Source organism: Rhinichthys klamathensis, unplaced genomic scaffold, assembly GCF_029890125.1.
Source record: "Rhinichthys klamathensis goyatoka isolate OS25496 unplaced genomic scaffold, OSU_Roscu_1.1 h1tg001000l_1, whole genome shotgun sequence".
Lineage (NCBI taxonomy): Eukaryota > Metazoa > Chordata > Actinopteri > Cypriniformes > Leuciscidae > Rhinichthys > Rhinichthys klamathensis.
This window is the reverse complement of record NW_026607298.1, coordinates 73,993-88,041: the sequence shown is the minus strand read 5'-3', so window position 1 is coordinate 88,041 and position 14,049 is coordinate 73,993.

Genomic DNA, 14,049 nt, shown 5'->3' with positions numbered 1-14,049 from the left:
CATTTATGTCTCAAATCTCATTTCTGCATGTCTGTTATGTTAAATAAAGTTGAATAATTAAAGGAAAGCAAGTAGAACATATACTTTACCTGTGCACAGAGTTGCTGTTGACTGATCTCCTCAGACGCGGGCTGCAATGGCGTAATTCTCGAAACGGCCACAAGATGGCGCCGTATATCGGCGAATCCGATATTACAAAACCGATACCCGATTATGGGAAAATGCTTAAATATCGGGAAAAATATCGGTAAACCGATACATCGGTCGATCTCTACGAGACACCCTATGGAGACACCCCTCGCTGCAGCCTGTAGCACGATGACGTGGCTGGATCAGATCCCAATTTTGAGCCGACATCACAGTTACGTCACGGCGCTAGCTGGAGGCAAAACAAAGGGGAAACTGGAGGCGGCCAATACAAACCAGCACAGATTCGGCTACATAATAAGGAGCTTAAATGATTATTATTAAATGTCATCTTGTGTTGTTGGGTGCAAGAATCGATGAAAAATGAATGTGCTGTATCTGGAATTTTTATTTCTAGAAAATATTCACATCATTAAAATTGCACCGTAATGTCACTTACATTGTCGTCTTCTTGGCGCTGGCTAGGCAGAACTGCGGATCGTACCACACAAGTATTGTACATGACCATTCAGCACATAGTTATAGGCATCTAAAGATTTATATGCCCTCAGTTTCTCTTTACGCACGGTTTCTCTATCGGATAGGTGTAGAAGTCAGGCCACTCAACCGGAGGTAGCGTTAACGTTAATCCTGTCAGATCGTCCATCCATTGACAGCGTGTAGCTACGGGTCAGCCTGATCTGGTTCCTGATCTGGTTCCGTCCGTTAAAATGAACTTTTGCAAATAACAATCGCGGTCCTGGGCACTGAGTGACATTGCAGATTAAGATAAAATCGGATTTTCTCCAGTCATTGTAAAAAACAAGCTAACAAAACTTGCAAACTAATGTTAGGGAAGCGGCCAGACGGATCATTCTGCCACCACCTAAGCTCCGCCCACAAAAAAACGTCACCATGTTTACCAACTGAAAATTGGTCTATACGTACTGGATGGAGGTGTGTTTTGGCGACGTCATAGACGCATGTGCAGTACCGATCTCTGGGTTATAATTCGCATGCATGCGCTGGTCTTAAGTGACATGTATGCTCAATATTGTATTGAGATGATGTTCTAACCTGTGTAGTAGTAGTACTGATAAAAAGTAATAGCATGTCCTCAACGCAAGTTTTTTTTAGTTTTTTTATGCGTGTATAGAACATTTTAAAATAAAGCCATTTTATTTTATTCAGGTCATATTTGCTGTTGAGTGGAAACAAAAATGAGTCAAGTATCAAGAACAGCATCAATAAATTAAATCTTGTCAGAAAAAAGTGCTTAATGATATTTTGCCTGGTAAGAGTTCCTTCTTTAACCTGTTAAGCTGCAAGCCCACTTTTGAAAAATCCCCAGAAATGGCATTCCCAAACTGAAACAGATACAGTTCATGAACCCTTTGCACTAAAAGCACAAGTATGATCTCATTTGAAAGCTGACACCTGGTAGTTTATTGTAAATGTAGAATTAATTATTGTCATAATGATTTTTTTTTTAAATAGCTTCAAAGTTTTGTAAAGTTATTAGAAATTTATTTTTGTGAAACATCTTCATGAAAATAAAATTGAAGTTGGCCCTGGAACAATCTAGAAATGCACTGCAGCTAAAGCCATATGTGTGACCATTTATATTTAAAATCTGAAAATGATAAGTCTAAAACTCTGTTTCCCTTTCAAGGGAACTCACGCTGCGTCAAGTGCTGCGGGAACGCCCCTGCGTGAATGCGTCATGAAGTACTCGTGAAATCAGTCCAATGGCGTGACGAGACGTCATAGGCGGGTGACGTCATTGACCAGGAAGTATATAAGCACCCCTGAACCAAACAATGTCAGCTTCTGTGTCTTCACAAGTGCTCCATGTGAAATCGTCTGGCATTTTTTGGTGTGTATTATCTTTTCTATATGGATAAGCAGCAGTTTAAGCAGTGTGTTACTCCCTGCCCTCGTTTCATCACGGGTGGGGATACACACGAGTTGTGTGTGAGATGTTTGGGGCTAGAGCATGCCCAGTCAGCCCTCGAGGGGGCAGGCTGTGAACACTGTGAGAAGCTGGCAATGAAAACTTTCCGGTCCCGCCGAGCACTCTTCGAGGAGGGTGCTTCGGCTCGCGTGCCTCAGGGTTCGGGTCCCGCTGCTGCCGAGGCACAGCGGAGAAGCTCGTCCTGGGGCTCGCAGATGGATCTGACGGCGGGGCTTGAGACGGGTGATCCCCTATCTCTGCCTTTACCCGTCGGATCCGACGCTTCAGTTTGCGAGTCAGAAGCACGCGCTGCGGTTTCTTCTGCTCGCGCTGAAGCGCAGGTGTTGCACCATTCCAGTTCTGAGGAATTGGATGTTGTGGGCCTGGATGCAAATGAAGATTTTGCATTATCTCACACAACCACACACACACAAGAGGAGCTTTTGGAGGTTATTACTCGCGCTGTTGCTAGATTGAATCTAGATTGGCCAGCCCGTGAGCAGAATGAGCATCAGTCAAAGAGCAAGTTAGACGAGCGATTTTTGCCACCCAGATCTCAACCTCCAAAGCGGGGCTTACCATTCTTTCCTGACCTTCACACTGAGGTATCGAAGTCTTGGAATAAACCTTCTTCATTTAGAGTATTTAACCCAGCAACATCTGAGTATTCTAATATACTAGGGTTAAAGGAACATGGTTATGCGGCGATGCCTCAGGTGGAAGAGACGCTTGCGAGCTATCTCTCCCCTGAGTCTGCATCATCGCTGAAAGCCCCGCAGCTGCCCACTAAGCCAGTAAAAACGACATCAGTTTTAGTGGGTAGGGCGTACTCGGCAGCAGGTCAAGCGGCCGCCAGTCTACACACTATGGCGGTCCTTCAGGCATATCAAGCTGACTTGCTAGGGGATATAGACGATGAATGTGAAGAAGTGGGAAGAGAAACTATAGCGGAGATCAGGAGAGCAGCTGATTTATCTCTTCGAGCCACCAGGGAAGCGGCAAAATCTATCGGCCGCTCTATGGCAGCACTGGTGGCTACGGAGAGACATCTTTGGTTGAATTTGTCTGATATCAAAGAGCGGGACAAAAAGTTTTTGTTAGATGCTCCTGTCTCCCCTACTGGTCTTTTTGGTGGCTCAGTAGACTCGGTCGTTGAAAGGTTCCAAGAAGCAAAAAAGCAGGCGGCTGCGTTTCAAAAGTTTCTCCCCCGAAAAAGCTATGTCTCTGGGGCTGCTGGGCGGGAGCAGCCCCAAACGAGTACACCATCCTCTTATAGAGCCCAGCAAAAGGTGAGCGTGGCTGCCCGTGCTCCCCCACAGAGAAACTGGGGACCGGGACAGCGCGCTCAGCCGGGGTCTTCCCGAGGTAGATCAGATTTGAGGACTGTGATTGTTTCCAGGAAGTCCTCAGCAAAGAGGTCCTGACGCGAAGGGCGTCAGGATTTTGGTGGCAGTCCCCTCCGAGGGGATTCGGTGTGTCGAGACACCCGTTTCCTCTCGGTGCCATCAGGGGGCCATGTTGCCAACCCTGCCACCTCCGGTGTTTCAGGGCGCAACGGTCCACAACGAGCACATGTCTTCATGTCCGCCCGGAAACGTAGCGGCATGGGGACGCTCCCACCCTCCGAGGAGGGTTCGAAGTGGGTCAGTTCGGTTGCTTCCTGCAGGTGCGCCGTTTCAGGTCACCGAGCTGGCCGCTCAAATAACACCAGAGACCAGCCTCGAGAGGCTGGTTCCCTTAGTAGATTTTCTGGCAGCGTGGAAACTTCTGCCAAATGTCTCAGATTGGGTCCTGCGTACAGTGGAAAAAGGATACAGAATTCAGTTCGGGTCATGTCCGCCCAGGTTCAACGGGGTAAAACATACGGTAGTAAACTCCGAGCAGGCTCTGGTGATGGAAGGGGAAGTACAGTCACTTCTGCAAAAAGAGGCTATAGAAAGGGTTCCTCCCCCCAGCAGTCAGTCGGGGTTTTACAGCCCATACTTCATAGTTCCGAAAAAGGATGGGGGGCTGCGGCCCATTTTAGATCTGCGCCAACTAAACCGAGCAGTAAAAAAGTTAAGATTCAAAATGCTCAAGTTGAAACAGATTGTGTGTCAAATCAGGTCCGAGGACTGGTGTGTCACAATAGACCTAAAAGACGCATACTTTCACGTCTCCATCCTTCCACAACACAGGAAGTTCCTCAGGTTTGCTTTCGGGGGCGAAGCATATCAGTACCGGGTTCTTCCGTTCGGCCTAGCACTGTCACCTCGCACGTTCACAAAGTGCATGGATGCAGCTCTGGCTCCCTTGAGACTGCAGGGCATCCACGTGCTAAATTATATAGACGGCTGGCTCATTTTGGCAAAGTCGGAACATCAGGTGGCTCAGTGTCGAGATGCTGTGCTAGCTCATATGAAGACGCTGAGGCTGAGGCTAAACATAAAGAAAAGCGTGCTAATTCCACAACAGAATACCACTTTTCTGGGCGTGGTTTGGGACACAAATACCATGAGAGCCCGTTTGACGCCTGCCAGGATAAGATCGATCCTGGAAGCCGTGCGCAGGATAAGACTAGGCCAGTCACTCACTGTAATACAGTTTCAGAGACTTCTGGGTTTGATGGCAGCTGCGTCCAACGTGATTCCTTTTGGCCTGCTGTACATGAGACTCTTGCAGTGGTGGCTCAAAACCAAGCGTTTTTCCCCGAGGGGAAATCCGTTTCGCATGATCAAAGTCACGCGGCGGTGCCTACGCGCTTTGGTAGTGTGGAAAGATCCTTGGTTCTTATCCCAGGGTCCGGTGCTGGGAGCTCCTTGTCGTCGCTTAACGCTAACGACGGATGCTTCCCTCACCGGTTGGGGGCGACCATGAGTGGTCGCTCGGCTCGGGGTCTGTGGAGCGACCATCAGCTTTCCTGGCATATAAACCAGCTGGAGATGATGGCCGTGTTTCTGGCACTCAGACATTTTCTCCCAGACCTCAGGGGCCACCATGTGTTGGTTCGTACGGACAACACAGCGGTGGTCTCCTATATAAATCGCCAGGGGGGTTTACGATCTCGCCGACTTTGGAGGTTGGCACATCGAGTTCTGGTGTGGGCCCAGGGGAAGTTGCTATCAGTTCGAGCACTTTATATTCCGGGGTATATGAACAAGACGGCAGACTTTCTGTCAAGACAGGGAGTAGTGCCAGGGGAATGGAGACTCCACCCCGAGGTGGTGGAGCTCCTTTGGAGCCGATTCGGGCAAGCTCAGGTGGATCTGTTTGCGTCTCAGGAGACTACGCACTGTCCCCTGTATTATTCCCTAACGCACCCAGCCCCTTTGGGTTTGGATGCCATGGTACAGACATGGCCGAGGCTATGTCTGTATGCCTTTCCCCCTCTGGCGTTATTACCAGGAGTTCTGGAAAGAGTACGCCGGGACGGAGTTCGGCTCTTGTTGATAGCCCCGTTCTGGCCGGGTCGAGTATGGCTGTCAGACATTGTGTCTCTCCTCGAGGGTCCTCCGTGGGAACTTCCGGTCAGGAGGGACCTTCTCTCCCAGGCGGCGGGGTCAGTGTTTCACCCACGTCCGGAGCTATGGAAACTGTGGGCCTGGCCTCTGAGGGGGTTCAGCTCATAGATTCAGGTCTCTCTACTGAGGTAGTGGAGACCATGTTGCACTCCAGAGCTCCTTCTACGAGGAGGCTTTATGCCCTAAAATGGAGAATTTTCGTTGCTTGGTGTACAAGCCAGTCTGTGAATCCAGTTGACTGCCCAGTTGGTTCAGTACTAGATTTTCTTCGGGGTTTTCTTCGGGGTTGTCCCCCTCCACCTTAAAAGTGTATATGTCAGCTATATCTGCATATCACATTTCTGAAGATGGGGCGTCAGTGGGGAGACACCCATGGGTAACTCGCTTCCTCCGTGGTACTTTGAGGCTAAGGCCTGCGGCTCGCTCGAGAGTGCCAACTTGGGATTTGGCCATTGTATTAGAAGGCCTGGCCCTGGCCCCCTTTGAGCCCATTGAAGAGGTGTCAGAGAAGTTTCTCACATTAAAAACTCTGTTCCTTCTCTCGATCTCTTATCTTAAGAGAATCGGGGATTTACAAGCTTTGTCAGTTGCTCCCTCTTGTCTTGAGTTTGCGCCTGGTATGGTGAAAGCGTTCCTGTTTCCAAAGGAAGGATACGTGCCTAAGGTCCCCACTAATGTGGCGGGTCCTATAATGCTGCAGGCCTTTTCTCCGCCTCCATTCCAGAATCCGGACCAGGAGAAATTAAATTTGCTCTGCCCAGTTAGAGCTTTGGATGCTTATGTCCACAGAGCTGCCCTGTGGCGCAAGTCTGATCAACTGTTTGTGTGTTTTGGGTCCCCGAGTAAGGGGAAGCCCGCATCTAAGCAGACTTTAAGTAAGTGGATAGTCGAGGCTATCTCTCTTGCATACGAGGCGGCCGGTCATCCTTCACCATTAAAGGTCCGAGCCCACTCGACTAGGAGTATGGCTGCTTCTATGGCCCTGTTGTCAGGGGTTTCACTTCAAGAGGTCTGTGATGCGGCAGGGTGGTCCTCTCCGCACACCTTTTTAAGATTTTATAACCTGGACGTGGCTTCTACTCCGGGTTCTCGGGTGTTTTTAGTATAATGTGCGTTACGATTTCACATATACAGGCACTTGAGGATTATGGCGACGTGGGTATTCCGTTCCCGCAGCGCTTGACGCAGCGTGAGTTCCCTTGAAAGGGAACGTCTCAGGTTACGTATGTAACCATGGTTCCCTGAGAGGGAACGAGACGCTGCGTCGCTTTGCCATACTCCCGGCATGCCTGTGACCAACTTGTTCGACCTATCAGAAGCTGACATTGTTTGGTTCAGGGGTGCTTATATACTTCCTGGTCAATGACGTCACCCGCCTATGACGTCTCGTCACGCCATTGAACTGATTTCACGAGTACTTCATGACGCATTCACGCAGGGGCGTTCCCGCAGCGCTTGACGCAGCGTCTCGTTCCCTCTCAGGGAACCATGGTTACATACGTAACCTGAGACGATTTAGTTAAATGTTTTTCAAGATCATGTCAAATTACTTTATTTTGATTAGACTCTAAAATGCAAACTGATGTTTAGTCATCTATTCAGTCTATTGTCTAGCTATTGTTTTGTGGTGCAAAACGAGCCCCATTCAGTCTCAGTCTCCCCTGCACACATTTACACCTCTCCAGACTGGTTATGGCTCTAAATATGCATTTCTTTTGTCTGCATTATAGCTACTAACGACTGGCTATTCACAGGCTATTCATAGGGTTTCAAACCCTAATTTCTTTTATCAAAGTTCTCATTAAATATTTGAAACTGGTATCAAATGCACTGAAACATTTTAGTAAGCATTCCTATTTAGAAAAAAAAAAATCATAAAACAATAACTGCTGGTAGCAGGTGCACCTGGGCTAGCTAGCATGTTAGCTTAGCACACCATCAATACACGACCATTTATGAGATTAAAACCATGTTTGTGAACCAAACTTACTTTATAACAAGTCGAGTGTTTTAAATAATCTTCTGTGATCTGATTTGGCTTCAGATAAAAAAAAATCAGATAGAAAATGTATTATTAGTGTTAGTATTCTGCACGATGATGAAATCTATATCGATTAGCATTACATTTTAAATATAATCTATTATTATGAAATACCTGGCATGGCTTGAAGAACACAGGTAACTCAAATATCATTGCAATCATGTTTATTGTCTTCAAAACATCTTTATCTGCATGTTACAGCGATCTCTGTCAGCTACTTTCTGTATCAGTGACGTCCTGGAATGTCACATGACTATGGGTCTTCTTCATGATCCATATATGGACTATTATTGTGCATACAGCGCCCTCAGGCTATTGGTATGAATTGAAAACAGCACATCTCAATAAGAAGCGATCACAATGATTACATCGACGCATTTGGGTATAAATTCAATAAATATTATTCCTGTCTATAGAAATATGATGTGAATCTATGAGAATATATGTGACCAGTTACGGAAACTAGGGACACAAGTCGGTTCTGGGGCATTTTGAGTTATTCATATATTCTGAAAGTGTAGTCTCCAAGCTTTCCAACGATGTGTAACACATGGAAATCTGATAATATTTAGAGAAGTTGTGGCCATTTGAAGGTAGGCACTTAAAATAACTAAAAGTTAAGATAACAGCCTCTAAAGATGTGCAGTTCTCACCTCTCTCTGCTGGGGGGAGTGACAATAGGGCTCATTTACATCTCATTTAGATAAGCCATACCCCCTGTAAAGCTTCCCCCTGTGCTTTACAGCTTTTTTTCTTTCCTGAGCTAGCTAATAACAATAGGTAGGTATTGGGAAGGTCTAAACAGACTAAACATGCGATAACGTGTAGCCTACGTGTTCTTAGAATGAACACAAAACGACAAACTTTAATGTTTATGGAAACTCACCCCCAGGACCGGTGAAGCAGTCGATTCTGTTCCCTACCGGAATTCCTGTTCCCTTTACGCAATCATACTACAAGTCATGCGTAGTTGCCGAGTTACCATACGTACCATCAGAACTGAATACGAGCAAGCATATCAATGACGAGCAAGAAGCACAACTGGATGTACGGGAAGCCAAAAGGTTAAAAAAGTATTGTATTTTATTTCCGAAACTTGTAGCCCTAATTGAGTTTTCCCATCTGTCAATTCAATCCAGGTTATTTCTTTTCAAATTTAAAACGTATTACCAATTTCAATGTGATGTTTTATTAAGGCTCTGGTTAATACCATAGACTGTAAAATACAGATAAGCCTCTAGTGCAGGACTATTTGAATCACAATCACTTCACAGGTGCTTTTAATGTCTCATATTATAAAATAAATAATGCTTGTTTTGAAAGACTGATATTGTTATTTATTGCAAGAAACACATATATTCCATTTTTTGAGGAGAGGTAGTAAAGTTGGCCATCTATTGAAATAGCTTTATTAGCTTTAGTAAAATAAATCTAAACAACAATTTAGATGGCCCCTTTACAAAGGCCCAATGAAAGAAATAGGCTAATTTAAACTGAAATTGCAGGATAGGTTATTTTTGATGTTCTAGTTCCTGGCAAGTTAATTATAAGAAGGCTATAGTCCATGGACAAGTATGGGCTTTTTGTTTGTATCAAGTCTTGTTGTATCACTATACCTCACTCCTGAGTCCTGTCTGTAGAGTTATCTAGAGCTGTCTCCACTGTGTAGAATAATTATCATTTGGAATTAATTGCCATCAATTTGGAAATTGGAGGAACGTCTGAGAATTACATATGTATGGTCTTTTTAATGCAAATGGGTATGTGCCTTGAGTTTTGTAGTTCATGATTTCCCCATACATTTTTGGATCCATTGTTGGAATGTGCCAGCAAGAATAAAAATTCAGGAGACAATGTTGTGTGGTCATCTCCCCAATTTAGAACACCATTTATTAATATGGGTAATTTATTAATTTAATTAGTGCCCTCTGAAATTGAATTAATTATGATTAGACTGTTATGTTGCACCCATAGCCTATATCTTGCATGTCAAAAATAATAATAAAGGTAGTAATAGCAATATATGGTTTTATTCATATTTATTTCATTATTTTTATTTCATACAGGGAACAAAAGGTGTCACCTGAAAATGTGTTTCCCTTGTGACAATAATGGAACTATAATGGAACTGAGGAACTATTTTTCTCATACACAAATACACGTGTGTATTTTGGTGACATTGAACTTGTTGTTAATATATTTTTATATTGTTTACAAAGTTGTATATCATAAACATGTCATCTCTGACGTTTTGCAATCTTTATAAATAATAATAAGACAATAATATGAGGCATTGAGTTTAGATGTCAACATGGACACATAAGGCGATTTGTATGGGCACAATTCAACTGAATATATTCAGACATAATACAAAAACTATGAACAAGTGCTAAATTAATTAAATTAATTCACAGAAATATGATTGGAGTGCGAGAACCATTTTATTATGCTGCAGTGTATCAAGACATTTAAATGTTGCGCCAATGCTTTTGGCCTTTTTCGCTTTCCGTACATCCAGCTGAGCTTCGTTGCAACTGCTACGCATGCGTTGTCAGGGGGAACAGGAATTCCGGTAGGGAACAGAATCGACTGCTACACCGGCGAATGCACTTCTGCCGCTCTAGGCAAAAAACAATTGTGCTGCCCCTCTATTTGCAACGTATACCAGCAACAACACACAAAGACCAATATGCCATACATATAACGCAAAACCAGCAACAACACACAAAGACCAATATGCCATACATATAACCCAAAACCAGCAACAACACACAAGACCAATAAGCCATAGGCCTACATATAACGCAAATAGTGCGCAACGCGCGTGTGCCCAAAATGTCAACAATATTAAAGTTTATGCAGGAGGCAAATGTCTGCTAGCATTTTTCTTTAAGCAGTCATGACAGGAATTTTCCAAATAATCACATTTCACTTCCTCAAATTACTGTTGCAAATCTCTTTACATCACTTTCTTATGTGCATACACACACAAATGAAATGTCCGCAAGCACATTATATCATCAGCAGGTTCAGCATCTTAAATAACGACTAGAGAGCAAATGAAGCTTAACTTACGTTTCAGAAACGCGCACAGCAGGCCTTCATCGCAGCAAAGGTCTTAACTGCATCCTCTATTTCGATTCTCTGTGCCAGTTCATGTTGTTGCCAGTCCATTAAGTCTGTTCCCTGTTCACAAAACGTTCCCCATTCAAAGCAATCGGGATGTCACATATGAAACAGCCAGCCACCGTTGTCAGCGAGCCGAGCCGCCGTATTCAAGCACCGAGAGCGCGCGCGCCGCGCCCGATACCTCCGGTTCAGTTTCCCGAGCCCACAAAGTGCGGCGAAAACATTTTCGATGTAACTGCCACGGTTCAGCTCGTCTGCGACAATCTTTGCGGCGTCCATCTTCATAGAATTTTGATATCAGATAGAGCAGGAGCAGAGCGCTGCATATTAAGTAGCCACGCTGTTGGGGGGCGGGGGGCAAAGGCGCGGGCGGCTATTCAGTATGGAAATACACACAGACAATGACACGCCCCTACTGCATGCTAGAATCCCCGAAAAACAAGCCGATTTCAACCTCAAAATGTACGCTTTTAAATATACCAATACTGTTATCTCAAACATGGAGAGGCTTCTTCATCATCTCAACTAACAGATTCTGCAAAAAAGCGGAAATCACAAATTTTGGGAAAAAACGCTTCTTTCTCATTTTGCTCGCAAGTTGTGCTGCCGACTTGTGTCCCTGGTTTCTGTAACGGGTCACATATCAATATTTCTCCAAGTCTGCACATTTTTGAGCTAAAGCCCTGAGGGACGTTGTTTTGTGAATCACTTTCATTACGACGACAGCACGCGTGTTTTTTCCTGAATGGACCAGCTGACGCTCATAATTCATATTAAAGGTATCGACTCATTTTTTCATTTAATAACTCCTGACACAAATTAAGACATAACTGTCACTATAAGTTTCTCAGAATACAATAGTGGTCAAATACTGAATCTTGAGTCTTATATCTGTTTAATGATGTATAGTTTGTTAAGGTATAACATAAAATCTGATAGTAAATTTGAACTAAATAAAAAAAAACGCTTCAGTGCGCCGACGCACTGGCGAACGTTAAGAGGTTTTAATGGCTATACTCATTTTTCCACAATGATCTGTACCAGGTTCCTCTTAATTTGCTGTTCAGTGTCTGCAAGACATGTAGGCCTACTTACATAAAAACAAAAAAAAAACAAAAAGAAAAAACCTGAATTTAAGTTTAAAGGAGCTGTATGTAAGAAATGTATTTCAATTAATCATAAAATGGCCCTGATATGTCACTAGACATTAAGAAATCATGTTCAATTCAAATACTTATATCACTGACAACAGTAAACCGGCCAGGATATACACGAATCCGACGAGCGTTCTGTGTAGGCTGCCATCTTGTGGCGACGCCATTACTGAGCTGTTACAATTTGTAACAAATAATTAACTTACAAAGCCCGTCTCTGGCTGTTACCGGTATGTAAACAAACCTCCGTGATAACGCACCCTAGATGACAGCTACAGCTACAGCCAGGCAGAATGACTTGTTGGGTTGATGATGTCAGTGGCCTCCAGTCACAGATGAAGGTACAAACGATCTTACAGATTATTTATGAAAATAGCTTGGCAAGCTAGCTAGGCTAACGTTAGCTAACGAGGAAACTATAAAACGATCTGTCCATTTGGCAACAATAAATAAATGAATGACAGCAAATAAACGAATTCATGTTTTTCATTTGTGTCCACTATTTATCTCATTTTCACATTGCAAAAGGCAAGGGTAAGGTACAGCTAGAAAGTAGGCCTATACATAATATCGACCAATTAGTGTTTTTAAACCATGGAAAGAGGTCAATATAACAGCAGGAGAACAATTATGTCACATAACGTTACATTTAGCTCAGGAAAGCCATTTAATGACCATAGCATGTTAATTGAATAGAAAAAATAGCTAGAGAGGAGATTTTGCTGAGCACTATATTACATTTTTATTATATTTTTGTACTTATGTCATTAAATAATTGTTATTATAACAAAAACTGCATTATATTTAATTTAATTTGTTATTTTAATTTGTTATTTAAAAAAAAAATTCTGTCACAGTCAAGCAAATCAAACATTAACAACAGACATAACAGTAATGTTACTAACGTTACTGCCCCAATGCGCCCTTTACTGCCGCCTTTGAAACAATTTAAACCGGAACATGTTTTCCCACTCGACATTATAAAAGTTGTAACGTTAGTGACAGTCGTAAATCGCGGGCTGTTTATTCCAGTGGACGCAAGTTGCAAATAAAACAATAGGAGGCAATGGCGCAACACTACCCAGCAACAGCTCAGTTATGGCGGCCGCTTACTTCCGGTAGTTTCGCCGGATTCGTCTATTGTCATTTAAAAAGTGAAGTTGCAGCCCTCAACTGATGTTGATGTTGTCATGTTGTGTTTTGGTCTGATGTGCCACCCTCCACCTATCTACCAATCACAAAGTCAGTAGTGTTGCGGCATCCGGGTTGCCAGCTCTGCTCTAGTTAGCACAGCTGCAGCTACACACGTTCCTGCTGGATCCTGCTGCCTATCTGGCAACCTCGAGTCAGAGAGGGAGGGGAGGGGAGGGGATGCACCGCTCTACAGTAATTTGAAAGTGATTGCAGTACCAGTTTTGGCCACAATCTTACATACAGCTCCTTTAATATACAAACTGATCACAGCAGTCAGATCACGCAGTTGTCACTCAAGTGACCATTTATATTTAACTTTATTCTTCTTGGAAGATCAAACCATGTGCGATTGTTCAGCAACTTAATTTTTTTATTTTTTATTAATGCTTAAAACAATACACACATAATAACATAACAAAATACAAAAACAACAAAAAAACAAAACAAAAACAATGGGGGGAATAATATAAATTAAACATATTGACAAATTATGAGAATTACATGACACTGAAAAAAGGAAAAGAATTACAAACAGACTGTTTTTAAGGCTTTTTTGTTCTCAGACAACTTAATTAAAAATAGGTATTTTTCAAGTTCTTTCACAAATATAAGAAAGAGAGGTTTGGCATTTAGATATTTAGATTTATGAATATGGAATTTTGCTATAACAAGATCATATTAATTACATAAAAATAACCTTTTTTAGATTGATCATGATCAACAAAGCCTAGGACCACATCCTTCCAATACAACACACATTCATTATAGATTTTAGACCTAATAAATCCTAAAATATCTTTCCAAAACATTTTCGTAAATGGACAATACCAACATTTTCTACATTTTCACACAACTACATTTTCGTCAGAGTTGTCACAGAAAGAGCAACTGGAGGAAATATCCTTTTTGAACTTTTTTAGATAGTGATTTGCAGGGTAGCATTTATTAATT